We start from the raw sequence: 26,889 nt of genomic DNA, 5'->3' as shown, positions 1-26,889 counted from the left end.
ATTTTTGTTAGATAAAAACAAATCTTATTTTTGGTGGAAGCAAAAAAATATTCGGGCAGAAACATATTCGAATCAAATATTATTTTCGACATAAACTCAATAGTAATACTATGAAAGCATAGTTTATTTTCCAATGGGGAAGCAATGCGTGATGGAAGAACAATTTTATTTTTCAAAATATTAGTTGGAGGAAGCAAGGGAGATAATCGAGCAGTGCATGTGCTTAGCTGGAGCAGTTACTGCCAAGAAAATTTAATGTTAGCCTACTAATGAGCGAACCCAACAAATCTCGTGGGTTGCTGACCATCTGATCGGACGACTTACCTGCACCTGGTCGGACAGCCTTCTACTAGTCTGATAGGTAGCAAACATCTGTAGTATGATGCCTAGCGGTGCCCTAGATATGTACTCCCTCCGTTCCTAAATATAAGTCTTTCTAGAGGTTTCACTAATGGAGTACATACGGATGTATATAGACATACGTAGGAGTATAGATTCACTCATTTTGCTCCGTATGTAGACATCTAATGAAATATCTTAGAAGACTTATATTTAGGTACGGAGGGAGTACATGGCTGGCTATCAATCTAACTGATCCGATCAATTGATCTATGCGTGTATTCTCTTGGACTGCTAGGGCATTTGTCGGTGTCACAGGCCGCCGCTAGTGCCATCCACTGTTGTGCGTGTCATGCTAGGGCGTTTACGTTTGACACGGCGGCCATCCTGGTCGTCACGACGACGACTCCATCCATTAATCTACACTCTACAACCCGTTGTCCGCATACTATTGACTAGATGCACGCGGATGAGATCATCAGAATACAACTAGAGGTGGTCGCTAGCGAGGTGACCAGGATTAAATATGTTGGCAGCGGGTACCACTACACGCCATTAGCTATTAATAATTATTAATTTATTTTTGAATTGTGATCTTGGTCTGCAACCACGACATATGAGTTTTTCTATCTATTATCTATTAACCTAAAGCATGATAGCTCAATTTCAGATATGAAGTTGCTTACCACCCATACCATGTGATAACCACATGACTTATTTGATGTCTAATATATGCACAACGGTAGATTTCTTTTATCATGTAATCTTTTCTAGTCAAGTACGGACTCAACTAGAGTACCAAGTTGCCCATCTCTAGTTGTATATTGCAACCATCTATAAATGCAAATCTAGTCTTCATTTGCCAATTTGACCGTTGGATAATTTTAAGCAAGTAAAACTACTACATACTCAATGGTTGACAGATTACTCCAATTGGTCATAAATCTTCCAGTGTCAGCTGCGACAACCGAACAAACTTTTTCTTCTATGGAACTAGTTCAAGGTACGTTTTCTAAACAAAATGAAAATGATTTTCTTCGACATTGCATGATCGACTATAAATGTAAGGAACATATCAAAGTTCACATTATCAACTTGTTCAAAGTTTTGGGTTGTAGAGCTCAATTTAAGTTAATAAAATGCAACATTCTTTTCTAGTCGCAAACAAATATGTTCGTGATTTTTCATCAACACTATTGTGACACTTCAAATATTGTGATGTTCCATCACTTCTATGAACCTCGGCTATCCGCCCCCCAAGTCCAAATCTTGGTTCTGCCCCTGTTGCATGCGATGCACCTACAATAGAGCCCAACATGCTACATGCAAGCAAATATAAGGGGTCAAAACGAACATGCCTGGTCACTGACCGAACGCGTCCGCACGCGTTTGAAGGATGAGATTTGTACATTGCACGTGTAGATGCTTTAACCAGGCATATTTTCTCTTTTGTAGAGGCCACCATCAGGCATATTTTCTCTTGTTTCCAGGCCCGTCTGTTCATATTTCCCTTGTCTCCAGTCCATCACCATACATCGTTTTTGCCATCCATGAAGGCATCAACCAAACGGTCCCTAAAAGCCCAAGGCCCACCCTCTAAAGTTCTAACGTTTCTTGTTGTTGGGATAGCTGCCGCCAAATTGGACTCGGTCGCACCTGTTGCCCCGTGTGTTTTCTTTTTTTGAGACAATGTTGCCCCATGTGTTGTGGCTGGTGTTAGAGTTTAATTAACATGTGCTAATTATAAGGTAGTCTTCCTTTGTAACTATTTTGAATCAACAATGATCCAATAATCTTATCGATGGTTACAGGATGCCATTTATATGGTCTAGACAAACACGACGGTACGGACAGGTGTCGGTTCCAGCCTGTCTTAAGCCATATAATGACTTATTCAGCTTTACACAATACATGTTGCATTTTGCAATGTTATTCGGGACAAAGACTCCATCAGGAACCTTCATATATAGGTCCGAATCTAGTGACCCATAAATATATGCGGTCACGATGTCCATCAACTGCATGGATAGATGATTCTGCACTGTCGAATATATAAGATATCGGAAAGTGGTTCCACTCATTACTGGAGAGTATGTTTCATTAAAATCAATGGCGGGTTTGTGCCTGAAACCTTGTGCTATGAGCCTTGCTTTATATCTCACCACCCCATTGTTCTCATTCCGTTTCCAGAGAAAAACTCATTTGAATCCCACACGGAAAACATTTGGAGATGTAGGTATTGCTTCAATGAATACCTTTCTTTTGTTAAGCGAGGCAATTTATGCTTGGATTGCATCCTTCCATTTAGGCTAGTCGGAGCGCCTTTGGCACTCAACGATAGACCTTGGATCATGATCAGTGAGAAGGGTATCTGCTATCTTTTCAGCAACATATATGTCGACATTCGTAGTCTTATGGTCAAATGATTCTCGAGAATCAACATAGTTGATGGAAATTTTCTGCACCCCTAGAGACTCTTCGTGATTTCCCAATATGATTGAGTGTGGGTATTCCGATGTTCCAGCCAGTTTGTTCACATTGGAGCTCGATTGTAGAGGTTCCCCTTCCACTGGGTGTATACTACCCATCAGGTGTTTGTCAACGTTGAGTTGATCTGCATTTAGTAACTCCCAGGTTTCTCTCCTCAATTTCCTTTGCAGCTAGCTATAAGCTTGCTCCGGGTCAGAGGTCATACTACCTCCCATCTTTTTAGGAACAGGGAGTTGAGTGGTTTTTATTAGTACCTCCACTCTTTCTGGCGTGTTTTTGGCCGGATTTAAGGATTTTGTAACACCTTTCAAATCGGTAAATGAATCTGGCAGATTATTTGCAAGATGTTGTAAATTAATGATCTTCCGAACTTGAAGTTCGGTATCATGGGTACGTGGATTAGAGGATGAAATGGCATGAGCATTCCAATCAATTTCCGGGCATTCTTTCTCGTACTTGAAATCTCCCCCTACTGTCAGAAAATGTTCTTCATTGAATATGCAATCAGAGTTATGGGATGTGAACATATCCCCAGTAAGGGGTTCCACGTACTTAATAATCAACACCGATTTGTACCCCACATAGATCCCCAACTTTCTGCGTGGGCCCATAGATGTCCGCTCGGGTGATGAGGTCGGGATGTATGCAGCACATCCGAACTTACGTAGATGGGAAATGCTAGGAGGATTTCCACGTACCAATTCTAGAGGGGACGAACTGTGATATGCAGTTGGCATCAACTGTATCAAGTCACCAACGTGTAAAACAGCGTGACCCCAACAAGAGGTTGCAATTCGTTAACAAAGGTCTTGCGATGAGTCTAATCCTCTTAATCAATGCTTTAGCCAAACCATTTTGTGTATGGACATATGGAACATAGTGCTGAACTTCAATCCCCAAAGCCATGCAATAATCATTGAAAGCACGTGAGGAGAATTCTGCAGCATTGTCCATTCAAATTGACTTGATTTCACTTTTAGGATAATGGGCTTACAACTGAATGACTTGCCTCGTTATCTTGGAAAATGCATGGTTCCGTGTGGATAGAAGACACACATGTGACCATCGTGTAGATGCGTCAATCAGAACCATGAAATACCTGAAAGGTCCACATAATGGTTGAATGGGACCACAAATGTCTCCTTGAATACATTCAAGGAACTGGTGGTTCAGCTTTTATTTTGAGATGCGAGGTCTTAAAATTAGCTTTCCCGTGGCACAAGATGTGCACACAAAATCAGAAGATTGATGAAATTTGACTCAAGCAAATTATGACCAATAGAATTGCTAGTAATTTTTCTCATCATCCCGATTCCGGGATGGCCCCCGCGATCATGCCAGGTTTGGAATGCGTTAACATTCTGAGAAATTACTTTGTATGCAACATGTTCCACGGGTTTGATGTATGTATAGTACAAACCAGACGATAGAGAAGGAATTTCTCATGTACCTTTTTGGCATATCTGTGATCTTTAGTAAAGAGTAGATACTCCTCCTTGTTGTCTTCATGGGTTTCAATATGAAAACCATTCTTACAAATATCTTGATAACTGATCAGGGTACGTGATGAGTCGGAATACAATAAAGGATCCTCGATCGTTACTTCTGTACCACTTGGGAGGGTGAATATGGCACGTCTATTACCAACAATCATTGTATCGCGTCCAGCGATAGTTAGAATCTCTCCATTCAGTATGGAGTTTGTGGTACCACTGTCCACAAGGCATAATTCCTCTTCCATCGGATTGTTCCCGTAGAAAACTATAAAAAACAAAATAATTTTCAATAAGAAAACCTTATGTTAATACATAGAATACAATCTTATTATATCAAATGTGCTGATACAATATAATACAAAGACAACAACAAACTTATGTTCTTATTACAATCATCATGAATGGACACAATTAAGTAGATGACTATGGAGATCGAGGGACTAGTCAAAGTCGCCAAACATATTGTTTGAGGTGTACTCAAGCAACATGGCCTACGTTTCAGCAGGGTTCTCAAGAGGATAAGGAATCATGGCGCTGCTCGGTCCGGGAGGAACATTCGTGCGAATCACCAGCTCCATTTGCGCTATGCGGATGAAGGTTGAAGTTGGCTTCAAGCCTTTTCCCTTGAGGTGCTTTGCGTCACTGAGATTGCTGGTACAGCACAACCAGATGCTTGGGCATTCAACACTTTTCAGTAAAATGTGTGTAGTATCCACATTTGTTGCAAAGCTAAGATTTATCAAATCTGGGCTTTCCAATGCCTTTTCCCTTGCGTGAGTTTCTGATTATTTTTCTTCCCATTGCGCTTTTGCTTGTGCTCAAAATTGGACTGTTTACCCCGAAAGGTACCATTAAACTTCTGAATATTCGCGACATTCAGATGAACTTCAGGTACAGGTTGTTGCCCAACTGGGCGCTGGGAGCCATTCTTAGCGAGTAGCTCATCGTGCTTTTTAGCCTGAAGTAACACGTGAATAAGCTCGGAATAGACACGGTAGTTACAAGCACGGTATTGCTGTTGGAGGATCCTATCCGAAGAGAGCATAGTCGACAGTGCCTTTTCCATTGCCTGTTGTAGCATGGCCATTATCTTGTGTATGCTACAATTTAGATATAAGAAATACACGTTGAAGGTAATTGCTTGTCGAGATTGACAAAGCGTAGACCTCACGGTAAGAGGGGATAGTCTGTAAATGAGAAGTAGATCCCAACTCATTACCTTGTGATTCCAAACATAGTAAGGGAGAAAATATTCAAAAAATTGCAAGTTTGATACGCGAGAGAAGCTGATCTCAATCGCAAAAACATGTTCAAGAAATATGTGGTAAACACATGGACCATGTCATTCTTCTCGGATGAAATCCGGTACATTATTTATATTATCAAGCCATTGCATAATATAAACATACTAATAATTACACAAGTCCTAACCTAGAATAAATCTAGAACTAGACTAAATGTAAATAGTCAAACTAGTTACTAAACAGTACTAGATATAGTCTAACATTGCATTAATACAATAATTAGTACAAAATTAACTAAGATAGAGAAAGAGAAAATGAAAAACTAAATCCTGGAGGGGCAACCACGCGTCTGGGCCTGGGCCGCCACGGCCTTTGGTCGGCCCTCTCCAGCCTCTGCATAAAGGAGAGGGGAGGGAGGGGCGGTTGCGGGATAAGGCTACAACCTCCCCCGCACCACCCACGACCACAAGCCCCACGAGCCACGACCACCTTGATACAGTCAATGGGGGCAGTGTTAGCGAACCTTGCATGGGAAACAAAAAAATTCCTACGCACACAAAGACCTATCATGGTGATGTTCATCTACGAGAGGGAGATCGGATGCACATACCCTTGTAGATCGCTAAGCATGTAGTGGAACAACTTCGTGATTCAAATCACCGTCGTCCCACGATCCGTCCCACGATCCGTCCCAATTTAGCACCGAATGGACGGCGCCTCCGCGTTCAGCACACGTACAGCTCGATGATGATCTCCGCCTTCTTGATCCAGAAAGAGAGATGGGGAAGTAGATGAGTTCTTCGGCACCGTGACGGCGCGTCGGTGATGGTGATGATCTATTCCTGCAGGGCTCTGCCAGCGCTCCGCAGAAAACCGATCTAGAGGAACAACTACGAAGTAGAGGTTTAGGGTTGCACGTGGCAAAGTTGTGTCTCAAAAACCCTAAAACCTCTAGTATATATAGGAGGAGGGGACGGGCTTGCCTTGGAGCTCAAGGGAGCCCCTAGGGCGTCGACCGAAGTGGGAGAGGAGGGACTCCAACTCTAATTCGGTTTGGGGAAGGAGGAGTCCCTTCCTTCCTTCCCACCTCCCTCTTTTTTTTCTCCTTTGATTTTTTTCCTTAGCCGAAATAGCCCTATTGGGCTGGCCTCACCAGCCCACCAAGGGCTGGTGCGCCTCCCATGGGCTATTAGGTTCTCTCCCGGGTGGGTGGCCCCCTCCCGGTAAAAACCCGGAACCCATTCGTCGCTCCCGGTACACTGCCGGCAATGCCCGAAATCTTTCCGTAGGCCAAATGAAACAATCCTATATATCAATCTTCGTTTCCGGACCGTTCCAGAAACCCTCGTGACGTATGTGATCTCATCCGGGACTCCGAACAGATCTTCGGTCACCAACACCTATAACTCAACTATACCGAAACGTCACCGAACCTTAAGTGTGCAGACCCTGCGGGTTCGAGAACTATGCAGACATGACCTGAGACACTCCCGGTCAATATCCAATAGTGGGACCTGGATGTCCATATTGGATCCTACATATTCTACAAAGATCTTATCGGTTGAACCTCTGTGCCAAGGATTCATATAATCATGTATACCATTCCCTTTGTCCTTCGATATGTTACTTGCCCGAGATTCGATCGTCGGTATCCCTATACCTATTTCAATCTCGTTACCGGCAAGTCTCTTTACTCGTTCCGTAATACAAGATCTCGTGACTAACACTTTAGTCACATTGCTTGCAAGGGTTATATGTGATGTTGTATTACCGAGTGGGCCCCGAGATACCTCTCCGTCACACGGAGTGATAAATCCCACTCTTCATCCATCCTAACTCAACGGACACCTTCGGAGATACCTGTAGAGCACCTTTATAGTCACCCGGTAACGTTGCGACGTTTGATACACACTAGGTATTCCTCCGGTGTCAGTGAGTTACATGATCTCTTGGTCATAGGAATGAATACTTGACACGCAGAAAACAATAGGAACAAAATGACACGATCACATGCTACGTTTATAGTTTGGGTCTTGTCCATCACATCATTCTCCCAATGATGTGATCCATTCATCAAGTGACAACACTTGCATATGGTCAGAAAACCTTAACCATCCTTGATCAAGTGGCTAGCCAACTAGAGGCTTACTAGGGACATAGTTTTGTCTATATATCCACACATGCATCTATGTTTTCATTCAATACAATTATAGCATGGATAATAAACGGCTATCTTGAAACAGGAAATATAATAATAACTAATTTATCATTGCCTCTAGGGCATATTTCCAACAATCTCCCACTTGCACTAGAGTCAATAATCTAGTCTCACATCGCTATGCGATTTACATTGGAATGAATCTAACACCCATACAGTTCTGGTGTTGATCATGCTTCGCTCGTGGAAGAGGTTTAGTCAGCAGATCTGCAACATTCAGATTCGTGTGCACTTTGCAAATATTTACGTCCTCTCCTTCGACATAGTCGCGGATGAGGTTGAAGCGTCTTTTGATGTGTCTGGTCTTCTTGTGAAACCTTGGTTCCTTGGCTAGAGCAATGGCACTAGTGTTGTCACAGAACAGAGTTATTGGATTTAGTGCGCTCGGCACAACTCCAAGATCCGTCATAAACTGCTTCATCCAGACACCCTCCTTAGCCACCTCCGAGGCAGCCATGTACTCCGCTTCACATGTAGAATCTGCTACGACGCTTTGCTTGGAACTGCACCAGCTTACCGCACCCTCATTAAGAATAAATACGTATCCGGTTTGAGACTTAGAGTCATTCTAATCAGTGTCAAAGCTTGCATCGACGTAACCCTTTACGACGAGCTCTTCGTCACCTCCATAAACGAGAAATATTTCCTTAGTCCTTTTCAGGTACTTCAGAATATTCTTGACCGCCGCCCAGGGTTCCACTCCTGGATCACTTTGAAACCTGCCTATCATACTTATGGCCTGGCTCACGTTCGGTCTTGTGCACGGCATTGCATACATGATAGACCCTATGGCTGAAGCATAGGGGACAGTACTCATCTTTTCTCTATCTTCTGCACTCACTGGATACTCAGTCTTACTCAACTTTATACCTTGTAACACTTGCAAGAACCCCTTCTTGGATTGCTCCATTTTGAACTTCTTCAAAACTTTATCAAGGTATGTGCTTTGTGAAAGTCCTATCAGGCGCCTCGATCTATCTCTATAGATCTTAATGCCTAATATGTAAGCAGCTTCTCCTAGGTCTTTCATTGAAAAACATTTGTTCAAGTAATCCTTTACGCTCTCTAAAAACTCCACATTGTTTCCAATCAGCAATATGTCATCCACATATAATATTAGAAACGCTACAGAGCTCCCATTCACTTTCTTGTATATACAATATTCTCCAACAACTTGTATAAACCCAAACGCCTTGATCACCTCATCAAAGCGCTTATTCCAACTCCGAGATGCTTGCACCAGTCCATAAATGGATCGCTGGAGCTTGCATACTTTGTTAGCATTCTTTGGATCGACAAAACCTTCGGGTTGCATCATATACAACTCTTCCTTAAGAAAACCATTAAGGAACGCCGTTTTGACATCCATCTGCCAGATTTCATAATCGAAAAATGCAGGTATTGCTAACATGATTCGGACGGACTTAACCATCGCTACCGGTGAGAATGTCTCATCATAGTCAACTCCTTGAACTTGTGAAAAAACCTTTGCCACAAGTCGAGCTTTATAAACGGTCACATTACCATCTGCGTATGTCTTCTCCTTAAAGATCCATTTGTTCTTAATAGCCTTACGACCTTCAGGTAATACTTCCAAAGTCCACACTTTGTTTTCATACATAGATCCTATCGCGGATTTCATGGCCTTTAACCATTTGTTGGAATCCGGGCCCACCATTGCCTCTTCATAATTCGCACGCTCATTGTTGTCTAACAACATGATGGATAAGACAGGATTCCCGTACCACTCACGAGCAGTACGTGATCTTGTCGACCTACGAGGTCCGATAGTAACTTGATATGAAGCTTCATGATCATCAGCATTAGCTTCCTCCTCAATCGGTGTTGCCTCGACAGAGATTTCCCTGTGCCCTGCGCCACCATCTAGAGGGAGCAGAGGTTCCAAAACCTCATCAAGTTCTATCTTCCTCCCACTCAATTCTTTCGAGAGAAACTCCTCAAGAAAAGCTCCGTCCTTAGCAACAAACACTTTGCCCTCGGATCTGAGATAGAAGGTGTACCCAACTGTCTCTTTTGGGTAACCTATGAAGACGCACTTTTCTGCTTTGGGTTCCAGCTTTTCAGGCTGAAGCTTTTTGACATAAGCATCGCATCCCCAAACTTCCAGAAACGACAACGTTGGCATCTTGCCATGCCATAGCTCATATGGTGTCATCTCAACGGATTTTGATGGTGCCCTATTTAAAGTGAATGCAGCTGTCTCTAATGCATAACCCCAAAACGATAATGGAAAATTAGTAAGAGACATCATAGATCGCACCATATCTAACAAAGTACGATTACGATGTTCGGACACACCATTACACTGTGGTGTTCCAGGCGGTGTCAACTGTGAAATGATTCCAGATTGTCTTAAGTGAGCACCAAACTCGAAACTCGTATATTCGCCCCCTCGATTAGATCGTAGGAACTTGATCTTCTTGCTATGATGATTTTCAACTTCACTCTGAAATTGCTTGAACTTTTCAAATGTTTCAGACTTGTGCTTCATCAAGTAGATATATCCATACCTACTCAAATCATCAATGAAGGTGAGAAAATAACGATATCCGCCGCGCGCCTCCACACTCATTGGCCCGCACACATCAGTATGTACGATTTCCAACAAGACACTTGCACGCTCCATTGTTCCGGAGAACGGAGTCTTAGTCATCTTGCCCATGAGGCATGGTTCGCACGTGTCAAGTGATTCGAAATCAAGTGACTCCAAAAGTCCATCAACATGGAGTTTCTTCATGCGCTTTACACCAATATTACCTAAGCGGTAGTGCCACAAAAAGGTGGTGCTGTCATTGTTAACTCTACATCTTTTGGTCTCAATGTTATGGATATGTGTGTCATCACAATCAAGATTAAATATGAACAAACCCCTCACATTGGGTGCATGAGCATAAAAGATATTACTCATAAAAATAGAACAATCATTATTCTCTGACTTAAATGAGTAACCGTCTCGCAATAAACAAGATCCAGATATAATGTTCATGCTTAACGCAGGCACTAAATAACAATTATTTAAGTTCATAACTAATCCCAATGGTAAGTGAAGTGAGACCGTGTCGACGGCGATTGCATCAACTTGGAACCATTTCCCACGCGCATCGTCACTTCATCCTTTGCCAGCCTTCGTTTATTCCGCAGTTCCTGCTTCGAGTTGCAAATATGAGCAACAGAACCTGTATCAAATACACACGCACTACTACGAGAGTTGGTCACGTACACATCAATAACATGTATATCACATATACCTGGTTTGGCGTTGGCTGCCTTCTTATCAGCCAAATACTTGGGGCAGTTGCACTTCCAGTGACCCACCCCTTGCAACAATAGCACTCAGTTTCCGGTTTAGGTCCAGCCTTTTGTTTCTTCGTCGGAGGGGCAATAGCTTTACCGCTCTTCTTAGAGTTACTCTTCTTGCCTTTGCCGCTTTTCTTGAAACCAGTGGACTTATTGACCATCAACACTTGATGTTCTTTCCGGAGTTCTGACTCTGCGACTTTCAGCATCGTGAATAACTCGCCAGTGACTTATTCATCCCTCCATGTTATAGTTCAACACAAAGCTCTTGTAGCTAGGTGGCAGTGATTGAAGAATTCTATCAATGATAGCCTCTTGCGGGAGTTCAATCCCCAGCTTAGCTAGACGGTTTGAATACCCAGACATTTTGAGCACATGTTCACAGACAAACGAATTCTCCTCCATTTTGCAAGCATAGAATTTATCGAAGGTCTCATACCTCTCGATCTGGGCATTCTTCTGAAAGATAAACTTCAACTCCTAGAACATCTCATATGCTCCATGACATTCAAAGCGTCGTTGAAGTCCCGGTTCTAAGCCATACAAGACTGCACATTGAACTACTGAGTAGTCCTCCTTACGTGCTTGCCAAGCGTTCAAAACATCTTGTTCAGACGTAGCGGGTGGTTCATCTCCTAGCGTCGCATCAAGGACATAATTATTTTCCTAGCTTGTAGGATAAGCCTCAGATTACGAGCCCAGTCTACAAAGTTGCTACCATCATCTTTCAGCTTAGCTTTCTCTAGGAACGTATTGAAATTTAGAGTTGCTACTGCGTGAGCCATTGATCTACAACATAAAATATTGCAAAGTTTACTTAGACTATGTTCAAGACAATTAGAGTTCAACTAATCATATTACTAATAAACTCCCACTTAAATAGACATCCCTCTAGTTATTTGACTGTGGCATGATCCAAATTTCACTAACTCAAGTCCGATCATCACGTGAGTTGTGTGTAGTTTCAGTGGTAAACATCTCTATGTTAATCATATCAACCATACGATTCATGCTCGACCTTTCGGTCTCTTGTGTTCCGAGGCCATGTATGTACATGCTAGGCTCGTCAAGTTTAACCCGAGTGTTCCGCATGTGCAACTGTTTTGCACCCGTTATATGTGAACATTGAGTCTATCACACCAGGTCATCACGTGGTGTCTCGAAACGACGAACTATCGCAAGGGTGTACAGTCGGGGAGAACATAATTTTATCTTGAAATTTAGTGAGGGGTCACCTTATAATGCTACCGTCGTTCTAAGCAAGATAAGGTGCATAAAAGAATTAACATCACATGCAATTCATAACTCACATGATATGGCCATGGTCTTGTGCTTCTTGATCTCCATCACCAAAGCACCGAGATGATCTTCATCGTCACCGGCGCCACACCATGATATCCATCATCGTGCCGCCATAGAGGTTGTCGTGCTATCTATGCTATTACTACTAAAGCTACAACCTAGCAATATAGTAAACGCATCTGCAAACACAAACGATAGTTTAAAGACAACCCTATGGCTCCTGTCGGTTGCCGTAGCATCGACGTGCAAGTCGATATTTAACTATTACAACATGATCATCTCATACATCCAATATATCAAATCATGTCTTTGGCCATATCACATCACATGCATACCCTGCAAAAACAAGTTAGACGTCCTCTAATTTGTTGTTGCATGTTTTACGTGGCTGCTATGGGTATCTAGTATGATCGCATCTTACTTATGCAAATCCACAATGGTGATGTGCAAATTGCTATTTAACCTCTCTCCAAGGGCCGCCTCGGTCAAATCCAATTCAATAAACTTGAAGGAACAGGCACCCGCCAGTCATCTGTATGCAACAAGTTGCATGTTAGTCGATGAAACCGGTCTCTCGTAAGCGTACGAGTAATGTTGGTCCGGGCCGCTTCAATCCAACAATACCGCCGAATCGAGAAAAGACTAAGGAGGGCATCTAATCAAACATCAACGCCCACAAAAACTTTTGTGTTCTACTCGAGATTACATCTACGCATGAACCTAGCTGTGATACCACTGTTGGGGAACGTTGCATGGGAAACAAAAAAAATCCTACGCACACGAAGACCTATCATGGTGATGTTCATCTACGAGAGGGAGATCGGATCCACATACCCTTGTATATCGCTAGGTGGGAAGCGTTACGAAATGCGGTTGATGTAGTAGAACAGCTTCGTGATTCAAATCACCGTCGTCCCACGATCCGTCCTGATCTAGCACTGAACAGACGGCACCTCCGTACAGCTTGATGACGATCTCCGCCTTCTTGATCCAGCAAGAGAGACAGGGAAGTATAGGAGTTCTCCAGCAGCGTGACGGCGCGCCAGTGATGGTGATGATCTATTCATGCAGGGCTCCGCACGAGCTCCGTAGAAAACCGATCTAGAGGAAGAACTACAAAGTAGAGGTTTAGTGTTGCACGTGGCAAAGTTGTGTCTCAAAAACCCTAAAACCTCTAGTATATATAGGAGGAGGGGAGGGGCTAGCCTTGGGGCTCAAGGGAGCCCCTAGGGCGTCAGCCAAAGTGGGAGAGGAGGGACTCCAACTCCAATTCGGTTTGGGGAAGGAGGAGTCCCTTCCTTCCTTCCCACCTCCCTCTTTTTTTTCTCCTTTGATTTTTTCCCTTAGCCGAAATAGCCCTATTGGGCTGGCCTCACCAGACCACCAAGGGCTGGTGCGCCACCCATGGGCTATTAGGTTCTCTCCTGGGTGGGTGGCCCCCTCCCGGTAAAAACCCGGAACCCATTCGTCACTCCCGGCACACTGTCGGCAATGCCCGAAATCTTTCCGGAGGCCAAATGAAACAATCCTATATATCAATCTTCGTTTCTGGACCATTTCGGAAACCCTCGTGACGTCCGTGATCTCATCCGGGACTCCGAACAAACCTTCGGTCACCAACACCCATAACTCAACTATACTGAAACGTCACTCAACCTTAAGTGTGCAGACCCTACGGGTTCGAGAACTATGCAGACATGACCTGAGACACTCCCCGGTCAATATCCAATAGCGGGACCTGGATGTCCATATTGGATCCTACATATTCTACGAAGATCTTATCGGTTGAACCTCTGTGGCAAGGATTCATATAATCCCGTATTACCATTCCCTTTGTCCTTCGATATGTTACTTGCCCGAGATTCGATCGTCGGTATCCTTATACCTATTTAAATCTCATTACCAGCAAGTCTCTTTACTCGTTCCATAATACAAGATCCTGTGACTAACACTTTAGTCACATTGCTTGCAAGGGTTATATGTGATGTTGTATTACCAAGTGGGCCCCGAGATACATCTCCGTCACACGGAGTGATAAATCCCACTCTTCATCCATCCTAACTCAACGGACACCTTATGTGATCCAGTTGCGACGTTTGATACACACAAGGTATTCCTCCGGTGTCAGTGAGTTACATGATCTCATGGTCATAGGAATGAATACTTGACACGCAGAAAACAATAGCAACAAAATGACACGACCACATGCTACGTTTATAGTTTGGGTCTTGTCCATCACATCATTCTCCCAATGATGTGATCCAGTCATCAAGTCACAACACTTGCATATGGTCAGAAAACCTTAACCATCCTTGATCAACTGGCTAGTCAACTAGAGGCTTACTAAGGACATAGTTTTGTCTATATATCCACACATGCATTTATGTTTTCATTCAATACAATTATAGTATGGATAATAAACGATTATCTTGAAACATGAAATATAATAATAACTATTTTATCATTTCCTCTAGGGCATATTTCCAATAGGAAGTAGCCGTCGGCGCCTCCTTGCTCCACGCTGGTGACGCCACGGGGGAATCTTCCTCGTCGGAGGAAGAGGCATCCACGACGATATCGAGGCACACACGTCGCGGCAGGGAGGGGCGAGGCCGAGGCCCGTCGGATCCCACGGGCCAACGCGGTGGTCCATGACGGCGACGGCGCACTCAAAAAGGCGATCGAAACACCTCTCCACGCGGCTATTGGAGCCCGTGGCCATCTCTAGCTGAGGCGGAGTGGTGGTGCCGAGGCCCTCCATCCCGGCACCAAGGCGGACGACGCCGGAGGCGCCGGTCGGTGCCAAGACGAAGGCAGGCGCCTCCTCCGCGTCCACGAAAGTGCGCATACGCACGAGGACGTAACTGGGCAGGCCGCGACTCGGGCCAACGACCTCGGTTGTGGACTTCGGCGTATGTGGCGGGAGCCAACTCTTCGGCGGAGGAGGAGGCAGAGCCGTCTGCGGTGGTAGTCAGTGCGCCCGTGGAGGAGGGGGCGGAGGCGGGTCTCCTGCTGCGGGCGCGACGATGTCCGCATGCAGCATCGGTGCGGCAAGGCCGACAAGCAGCCATGGGTCAAGACCAACGGGAGCGTGCGTGGCGGTGGCAAGGCCCAGGGGCGCCATGGGCAGCGTTTGCTGCGACGCGCTGGCCACCCACGGCATGGTGAGGGGCGTAGAAACCGCCCCGAGCAGCACCACCATGGCCACGTCCAGCGGCGCTCAGGCCGCGTCCAGCGACAGCACGATGGTGACACGCAAGGAAACGACTCCGACGGTTGTCCTTACTGATGAGGCGGACGAAAAAGAAAATGAGGGGCGACATCTCAACGACGGCAAGCGCTCCTTCCCTTCTCTCTTTCATTGTTGCTTTTTTCTCTCGCTATTAGACAAGTGGTGATAACGTGTTTTGAATCAACAATGATCGAGTAATCTTATCCATGGTTACAGGATGCCATTTATATGGTCTGGAGAGACACGATGGTTCGGACAGGCGTCGATTCCAGCCACAAATGCGTCCGTGCAGGAGGCAACCGCACAACGGTTGGGCAAAGAGATTTCCCCTAATTACATTTGTAATTATTTTTTAAAATAAACCCCAGTTTATTCATCTATAATAACCAATACATTGTTTGTGAGTATCGGTACAATTTCACGTAAAGGTTCCTCAAACCACTCCGAGGTGAAAGAAAATCTAGCTAATCTATCAAGCTCATGAGCAACTTTATTTGCTTCTCTGCTACAATGTTCGAATCTCGAAATTATAAAATCACAAGCATAATGGAAACAATCATCAAAAATCGCCGCCGCCACTCCTGGCGACTGGCCTCCATCCTGCATGGTCTCAATCACCTCTAGATTGTCGGAATTAATAATGAGGTCGTTACATCCTGCCCTGTGTGCTAGTGTTAGACCAAATTTGAGAGCTAAGACTTCTGTCGTTACCACATCCACGCAATAGTTAATCTTCCTATTTCCTTCAGCAATAAACCTACATTTGTCATCGCTCAGAACCACCCCCATCGTCCCCTTAAGATTGTCATGGTCAGAAGAAGCGTCAACATTAAGTTTAACAAACCCCCTAGGGGGACATGACCAACCCCCTTGTCTCATAGAAGCCTTTATGGACGATGCATTCACATAGTTTGACGTAAGGGCAAGAATCCCTATTGAAATCTGTTGCACATCCTCCGTTATCTTGTTATGTACCACTTTTTGTCTCTCCCACCAAAGGTACCATGCAGTAATAGCAGTTATTTCACGTACATTGTGATGACCTAATATACATAATTCGTGATCTCGCAGAAGCAACAAATATGCCAACACCTCTTCTCCAGCTCGATCGACCCTACATGCTTTATCAATAATATTATCCAATCCCAGTCTTTTCCACACCTCCTTAGCTTTACTACATAGGAAGAACATGTGTTTTGTGTCTTCTAAGCCCTCTAAACACACAGGACAAATGGGCGAGATTTTCATATGTCTATTCGCAAGTGTAACCTAACATGGAAGCGTTCCATGAAGCGTGCGCCATATGAAGGTTTTAACATTAGCCGGACAAGATAAATGCCAGATTTTACTCCAACTGGGGTTTACTGTGGTTCGTCCCATCCCATTAGAATATCTTAATTTATTTCCATACTCGTAATCCCACTCCGCTGAATAGGCTGACGGAACCGAGAACAAACCATTTTTCGTAAACCTCAAGCAATGAAATATGGCATATCATATTGTGGTAGTGGGATAGACAGAAAATCTGTTGTGCATCAATGGGCCACATTATTTGTGTAATGAGATCTTCATCCCAAGTATTCGAAACAGGGTTGATCAGGTCACCTACCTTAGATAATAGTCGACCCCCCTTGGGCGTAATAATTTTCCTTGTGACACAATTGGGAATCCAGGCATCTCCCAAATATTAATATTCTTGTTAGAGATCAAAAATCTACTCTCTTTCATTGATGCTTCTGCAAATATAGGTACAGGGAGGACGCCTCATTTTGGAGAGGCATCTGTACATGAACCGGCGCGGCGGTTGCTGAAATAGCATCCGTCGGCGGTTAATACAGGCAGGGATTTTCCCTAATTAAATATCTTAATTAATCTTAACACTCCCCCTAATCAATGCTTGTATAGGTAGCATCATCATCTTGAAAGAGTCTCCTCTAAAAACCCTGTGGGAAAAACATGCGGAGTATATTGATTGATATGTTGCCAAAACTCCTTCAAACACAATGGGAAAAATAAGGAGAAAATGATGCAACATATAATGGTTATTATCCATTTTTAACTCAATAGGAGAAAGCCCATAGAGTCCAAATGACAATAAGTATGTCGTATATACTTTCCTAAAAAACCCGGTGGGGAGAACAGAAAGTATGACATATAATATCATGTTGATATTACCTCATTGAAAACCTTTATGAGAACCTGTAAAGTAAACTCATGAAGGAAAAAAAGAGTATAATATAATGCATTGAACAGGAACAATTCAGGAAGATACTCCCCCTGATTCTTGCAAAATTCGAAGCCGTCACATACCAATTCCATGAACACATTTATGGAACATAGAAGTTGGTAGATACCCGATGAACAAATCAGTCGCATGATTTGACTTGCAAGATATGCAATATAGTGATATTGCTTATTATGTAACATGTTTGCATCCGGGCAACACAAGAAACATTATCGTTGAGATAATGGTTGTTGGATGTAGCCCTGAGGTCTGTTTCGAAGACTCTTCATGAGAGGGCTACCACACCTAGTAGGAACACTAAGTTTGTCTATGACCTAATATAGAGGGGATCTGGTCGATGTATCCAATGATATCGGTGTTCACATTTATGTGAAACTGAAAAACGAGGACAATATGTTTGATGCCTTGGAGATATCGAAAGATATTCTTGAGTACCAACCAATTGTGTTTGGTGGATCCAATGGCATTATGGAACGTTCAGTCCCAATATCTCATTTCCATCATCTCCTGGTCTAAATAGATCTTTCTCTACGTCTAGAGAATGAACTACCATGAGGGTTATGGATGGATAAGATTTGTCTACAATGAATTTCTCCTATATATTATGGATATAGACAACATAGTATACCATAATGTATGAATGAAGGTGCTCAAGTTGTAGTAACGAGCGGTATTTTGGTTTACCCAATCCTTCATTTTATACTCCGTCATTTGGATGATTACATGTGTCGTTATTACAGACACACAAACATGGATAATCATCATTATAGGAGTAATCCTTTTGTATAAGGATCTCACTATGTCGGTTGTACCATATGTACCGACAACAATAAGTCTTATGATGACTTACTGATTTTTACACAATGTATATTGCATTTTACATTTTGATTCAGAAGTGAGATTCCATTGGGAATCAATCATATATGTCTGAATCTAGTGATCCTCATGGATATGTGATCACTACATCTATCAACTGCAGAGATAGATGATTTTGTACTGCCAATGATATAAATTATCACAAAGAGATTCCACCTCTGGAGAATAGTTGGGTATCTGCATGAACCCTTGTGCTACAATACTTGCTCTATGTTTCACCACCTTGTTGTTCTCAATTCTATTTCCAGAAGAAAAAATGGTGTAGGTATTGCTTATGAATACCTTTCCATTATTGAGCCAGATTATTTCTACCTAGATCATATCCTTTGCTTGAGTTCACTCCCAGTGTTGTTCACACTATGCCATGGCCATGGTCTTGGACCTCAATCATGTGAAAAGTTTTGCAATCTAGTTGAGAAATGTATGTCGACAATTGTAGACTTCCGGTTATACGATTCTCTAGAATCCATATATAAATATATAGTTGATGGAAATATCGTTACCCACGGTGACTGCTTGCGATTTCCCAATGCGATTGAGTCGGGTATTCCGATGTCCCGGTCATTGTGTGCACTATGACCTGGGTTGATGGAGGTTTCCCATCTACTTGGTATATACTACCCATTAGGTGTTTGTCAACGTGAAGTTGACATGCATTTACTGATTCATAGGCCTTGATATCCTTGCGTGCGAGAAGCTGAATCCTGATGTACTTTTGCCATACATCTCCCCATGTTGCATTGAACGGGGAGTAGAGTGGTTTTTGTTGGTACCTCCACTCGTTCAGGCATACTTTGCCAGGATTGTAGGATTGGGTGACACCATTATAGTTAGTAAATGAGTCTGGCAGGTTATTTTCAATGTATTGCAAATCTTTTGAACGCATGGTTCAGATCTTTGAGTACGTGGATTTGAGGCAGAAATGTGTTGAAGATTCCACTAATTTCCTGGCATTACTTATGATACTTGAATTCTCCGCCTAATGCGTGGAAATATTCCTCATGGATCAACATACTGGCCTTGAATAACTCCCCATGTGAGGGGTTTGATGTATTGACAGACATACATTTATTCCTCACATAGATCCCAACTATATGTTGAGGGGCCAATGATGTATGCCGGGTGGTGACATCTGTGTGCAACCGAATTATCGCAGATGGGAAATACTTGGTAGATTTCCACGTATCAAAGATAGAGGGGAATAATATTATGCAGTTTGGTCATGAGCGTGTAAAACTGCCTGACTCCAACGTAAAGTTGGTATGTTGCAATTCTAAAATAAAGATAATGCAATGACCTTAATTCTTTGGATAAAGGATTCTATCAAACCATTTTGAGTCTAGACATTAGGACAAATTGCTAAATTTCAATCCAAGGGCCATATAGAAGGCACTCAAGAAGAATTTTGCAATGTTATCAATTCGATTTGCTTGAAATTGATGTCAGGATAATGAGCCAATGGTTTCAAGTGGATAAATCATACTTGAGACAATCGTATAGATATGTCTTTTACAACCATGGAATACCTAAATGGTCTAGTCAATGGATGGGAAGAGCTACTTACCTCAACTTGATGCATTCAAGGAGTCTAAGTGGTTTAGCGTAGACTTTAAGGTGCGCGAGCCTTAAAAATAGCTTCCGTGTGTCACATGTAGTGCATGCAAAATCCAAGTACTGTTAGAATTTAGCATCATAATAACCATAAACTATTGGAATTGCCGATAGTTCCGGTTTCAACCCAATGTCTGGATGACCAAGGCGAGTATGCCAACTTTGTCATGTACAAGACACTCTCGAAAACTATCTCGTACGCAACATGTGCTACGGGTTTTTTTGGTATGTGTAGTACAATCCAGATGATACATAGATAATGTGCTTGCCACATCTGTTGCATATGGTAAAGAGAAGTTATTTCTCTTTGTTGTCATCATAAGTTTCGCTATGGAAACTGTTTTGACGAACACCTCTATAGTTTAGTAGGGTACAAGTTAAACGAGGAGCAATAAAGCATCCTGGCATTACTCGAGTACCTAGAGGAATATTAAATATGACTCGAGTTGAGCCAACAAGTACCTCCTCGCGTCTAGCGATTTTTAAATATCTAATTTCTCTCAATGGGAGTGGAAACATTGGACTTTCCTGAGTATAGAGTTTGTGGTGCATATGTCCACAAGGCACATATCATCTTTCATTGGATTGACTCCCGTAGAAATCTATATGTAGACATGAAGATTCTCAATATGAAAATCACTGTCAGATATATATAATACATATAAATGTATTTGTACCAAATGTTGATACAATATATTGTGATATACAATATATGATGACAACAATACTTATGTTGTTAATACAGCATCATAAATGGACATAAATAAATATTGACCACTCAAGAGATTGAGAGACTACTCATAGTCTCCAAACATGGCGGTTAAACATGTCGTTCTCTGTGTCCATAGGATCTCATCATCACTCGTGATGTCAAGTTGAAGGTTGAAGTGGGCTTCAAACCTTTGCCCTTGAGTTCATTGTATCTCACAAATTGCTAATACAGAATAAACAGATGCTGAGATCTGAATCTAATGCCTTATGATATAAGACACCATTTTTCTGTTAGCGGTGTGATCGTGACCAGAGATGAATCCTGGATTACACACTTTATCCCACGAGATACCAGAGCGATCATGATGTCCATCTCCCAGATAGGGCAGTGGTGGCCATTGAGGGCGAGTGCCTCAAATTCTATAGCCATATTTTACCGCTATGGGTAAACCAGAGATAATCAATTTACGATCAGTAAATTAAAGCCCATAGTGGTTGATGTTATAATGAACTTAGCAAAATCAATGGGTATTTCAAGAAGTTATCTCGAAACCATTAGTCTGAATCTCATATTGCTAAATATGACACCTTGAAGATAATCTCCAAAATGGAGTAGATCTCGCAGCACTAGAGAGTATAATATGATGAAATCAGTAGATACTCACTCGTGATGCCTTATGTCACTTTGTAAAGCAACCATAATGTCGAAATGAAAAAATATAGGCTTTAACAGTAATGGTGGTAATCTACAAGCAGTGGATCTACACACTACCTTGTGATCCCAAGCATCAACTTGAAAAAATCACTTTGAATTTTGCGTCAATATTTGCAAGAAATTGAAAATCTCAATTGCAAATAGGTGTATTAATCTCGACATGTAGCGAAAATGGAGATACATACATTCCGGAATACATTGTACTCAACAGAATACACTACTATTGTAATGAATAGTAATGATGTTGCAAACTTGATGTTCAAGTGAAAACTTGAATTGTATATACCTCAAATTAAATTAAATGAGATGCTCTTGTATCAAGTTGAAAGATAATTCAACAAAGTGAATTAATATTTTGCGAGAGAAAATTAATCTCTATTGCAATGAGATTGTTTTGCGAGAGAAGGAAATTCTCAATCGCAAATCCGTACTTTAGATGTACTGAATTTATCTTTGCAAGAGATAAAAATCTCAATTGCAAACAGACGTAATTAATCTCAATACATGATAAATGTGGAAATATATTACATCCATTTAGTATCTGGAATACATCGGTATTCAACAGAAAACAGTACGGAAATATATATGTACTGATTTGAGCAGATCTACAACAGAAATAAATTACTCTTAGAAATGTTGTTAGGAGATTAATTACAAATCTGCTAAAAAAGATGCAAATAAGAAAAATGAGGCAAGCAGTGGATGCCTGCGCATGTACATGGATATGTACGAGCTCCGTCAACCGAATAGATAAAGGAGAGAGACAGGGAAATAAATCCCCATCCATACGAGATTGAACAGGCGGGGGCTTCCATGGCCGGCCAACGCCACCTCCAGGCACGCTGCCGCAGCGACATTCATCGGTGGCGGGTAGAGGAACCAGGTGCCATGTCGTCTTCCTCGGGAGAGGAAACACCAAGGAGTTTGTGGCTGGAAGCCACGCTGTTGGAGACGATGTTTGCGGCACCGCTTGTGGGCCCGAGCGTCGCGGGGCTCCATGCGCTGGAGCGGCCGGTCGACGGCAAGCGCTGCGAGGGCGGAGGGGCGGCAGGCAGTTGCGGCGCGAGGACGTCCTCGGCGCGCGGCTGCTCAAGCCCGTGGTCATCTCTGGCTTAGGCGGAGTTGCTCCATCGGCGTTGGCGGCGCGAGCCACGCAGCCAGCGGAGGCGTAGCCCAGAGGTGGCGGCGGGGCTGGCCACGGCCTGGTGCGGCTAGGCGCGGGCACTACTGGGTGACCGCCACTGCTTCGGTTGCATACTCCGGGTGCGAGCGCCGCGTGGGGAAAGGGGACCCGCAACGACGACCGGAGGGAGGAGCCACCACGTGAGCTTCAGGTGTCGCCGACCGGAGGCCGCTATCATGCCATCTGCAAGAGAGGCCGGACGCCCCATCTTCCTCCTTTGCGGAAGATCCACCAGGGAGGCCGGAGCCTGGAGTCGCGCCATTCGCCAGTCCGAGCGTGGCCGGGCTCCATGTGCCAATCCGGCGGCCCGGCGGGGGAGCGACACGCCGAGGGCCAAGAGCCAACGGCAAAGGCAAGGCCGAAAGCAGTCGTTGGCATAGGCGGAAGAGGGTCGAGGCGGCGAGCACCGTCTCGGCGCAGCCGGCATAGTGGCCTCATCCAACGGCACGGTGGTCGTGTCCCGCGAGCGGAGCACGGCACACGGACGAGTGCGGGGCGCGGCGCAGCGGCCAGGCAGACGGAGGCGCGACGGGCGGTCATGGCTTGGCGATGCCGGGCGCTGTGCGGAGCGTACGGACTAGCGCGGCCGACGCGGTCCGGCGTTGATTACTCTCGGTAGAGACACGTGACTGATAACGTGTTAGAGATCAAAAATCTACTCTCTTTCATTGATGATTCTGCATATATAGGTATAGGAGGACGCCGCGTTTTGAAGAGGCGTCTGTCCATGAACCGGCGCGACGGTTGCTGAAATAGCATCCGTCGACGGTTAATACAGGCAAGGATTTTCATTAATTATCTTAATTAATTTTAACAATTTTGTCCATTTTCCACACGCCAAATATATCCACGTTTTAAAGATTCTATACCTACCATGATACTTTGCCAAGTAAAGGAAGAGCCCTTTCTCAGCTTTGTATTCAACAAGTCGCCATTTTTATAGTACTTAGCTCTTAGGATTATAGCACACAAAGAGTGGCTTATCAATAAGACGCCATGCCTGTTTGGCTAGTAATGCCAAGCTGAAACAGTGAACATCACGAAATCCCATCCCTCCTTGATTGTTAGGTACACGCATTTTCCACAAAGCCATCCAATGCATCCTCCTATGGTTCTCCTCATCACCCCACCAAAAATGTGCTATCGCGTCAATGATTCCTTTACAATTTTTTGTTAGAAATTTTAAAGACCAACATTGTATAGATAGGTATGGCTTGGATAACATCCTTGAGAAGTGTTAGAGATCAAAATTCTCCTCTTTTTAATTGATGCTTCTGCATATATAGGTACAGGGAGGACGCCTCGTTTTGCGGAGGCGTCTGTACATGAACCGGTGCGGCGGTTGCAGAAATAGCATCTGTCGGTGGTTAATACAGGCAGGGATTTACTCTAATTAAATATATTAATTAATCTTAACACTCCCCTAATCCATGCTTGTATAGGTAGCATCATCATCTTGAAAGAGTCTCCTCTAAAAACCCTGTGGGAAAAACATGAGAAGTATATTGATTGATATATTGCCAAAACTCCTTCAAACCCAATGGGAAAAATAAAGAGAAAATGATGCAACATATAATGGTTATTATCCATTTTTAACTCAATACGAGAAAACTCATAGAGTTCAAATGACAATAAATATGTCGTATATACTTTCCTAAAAACCCCGGTGGGGAAAAAAAGTATGATATATGATATCATGTTGATATTACCTCATTAAAAATCTTTATGAGAACCTGTAAAGTAAACTCATGAAGGAAAAAAGAGTATAATATGATGCATTGAACATGAACAATTCAGGAAGATACTCCCCCTGATTCTTGCAAAATTCGAAGCCGGCACATACCAATTCCATGAACACATTTCTGGAACATAGAAGTTGGTAGATACCCGATGAACAAATGAGTCGCATGATTTAACTTGCAAGATATGCAATATAGTGATATTGCTTATTATGTAACATGTTTGCATCCGGGCAACACAAGAAACATTATCATTGAGATAATGGTTGGTGGATGTAGCCATGAGGTCTGTTTCGAAGACTCTTCATGAGAGGGCTACCACACCTAGTAGGAACACTAAGTTTGTCTATGACCTGATATAGTGGGGATCTGGTTGATGTATACAATTATATCGGTGTTCACATTTATGTGAAACTGAAAAACCAGGACAAGATGTTTGATGCCTTGGAGTACCGTTATATGATTCTCCAGAATCCATATATAAATATATAGTTGATGGAAATATCGTTACCCATGGTGACTGCTTGCGATTTCCCAATGCGATTGAGTCGGGTATTCTGATGTCCCGGTCATTGTGTGCACTATGACATGGGTTGATGGAGGTTTCCCATCTACTGGGTATATACTACCCATTAGGTGTCTGTCAACGTGAAGTTGACTTGCATTTACTGAATCATAGGACTTGATATCCTTGCTTGCGAGAAGCTGAATCCTGATGTACTTATGCCATACACATCTCCCCCTGTTGCATCGAACGGGTAGTGGAGTGGTTTTTGTTGGTACCTCCACTCTTTCAGGCGTAATTTTGTAGGATTGTAGGATTTGTGACACCTTTATAAGTAAATGAATCTGGCACGTTATTTGCAATGTGTTGCAAACATTCTGAACGCATGGTTCAGACCTTTGAGTATCTGGATTTGAGGCAGAATTGTGTTGAACATTCCACTAATTTCCTGGCATTATTTATGGTACTTGGATTCTCCCCCTAATGCGTGGAAATATTCCTCATGGATCAGCATACTGGCCTTGAATAACTCCCCATGCAAGGGGCTTGAGGTATTGACGGAAATACAGTTATTCCTCACGTAGATCCCAACTATATGTTGAGGGGCCAATGATGTATGCCGGGTGGTGATGTCGGTATGCAACCGAATTACCGCAGATGGGAAATACTTGGTAGATTTCCACGTACCAAAGATAGAGGGAAATAATGTTATGCAGTTCTGTCATGAGCGTGTAAAACTGCATGACTCCAACGTCAAGTTGGTAATTTGCAATTTCAAAATAAAGATCATGTAATGAGCTTAATTCTTTGGATATAGGATTCTATCAAACCATTTTGAGTCTAGACATTAGGACAAATTGCTAAACTTCAATCCAAGGACCATAGAGAAGGGACTCAAGGAGAATTCTGCAATGTTATCCATTCGATTTGCGTGAAATCATTGTCAGGATAATGAGCCAATGGTTTTGTGTGAGTAAAGCACACACTCAAGACCATCATGTAGATATGTCTTTCAGAACCATGGAATGCCTGAATAGTCTAGTCAATGGATGGGAAGAGTCAGTTACCTCAACTTGATGCATTCAAGGAGTCTAAGTGGTTCAGCGTAGACTTTAAGGTGCGCAAGCCTTAAAATTAGCTTCCTCGTGTCACATGTAGTGCACATAAAATCCAAATATTGTTAGAATTTAGCATCATCAAAATCATAAACCAATGGAATTGCTGATAGTTTCAGTTTCAACCCAATGTCTGGATGACCAAGGCGAGTATGCCAAGTTTGTCATGTACAAAACATTACGGAAAACTATTTTGGGCGCAACATGTGCTACGGGTTTTGTAGTATGTTTAGTACAATCCAGATGATACATAAAGAATGTGCTTTCCATATCCGCTTCATATGGTAAACAGAAGTTATTTCTCTTTGTTGTCATCATAAGTTTCGCTATGGAAACTATTTTGACAAACACCTCTATAGTTTAGTAGGGTACGAGTTAAACCAGGAGCAATAAAGCATCCTGACATTACTCGATTACCCAGAGGGATATTAAATATGAGTTAAACCAGGAGCAACAAGTACCTCATCGCGTCTAGCGATTTTTAAATATCTCCTTTCTCTCAGTGAGAGTGGAAACATTGGACTTCCCTGAGTATAGAGTTTGTGGTGCA

Source organism: Hordeum vulgare, chromosome 3H (assembly GCF_904849725.1).
Source record: "Hordeum vulgare subsp. vulgare chromosome 3H, MorexV3_pseudomolecules_assembly, whole genome shotgun sequence".
NCBI classification, from domain to species: Eukaryota; Viridiplantae; Streptophyta; class Magnoliopsida; order Poales; family Poaceae; genus Hordeum; species Hordeum vulgare.
Note: the sequence above shows the minus strand (reverse complement) of the source record.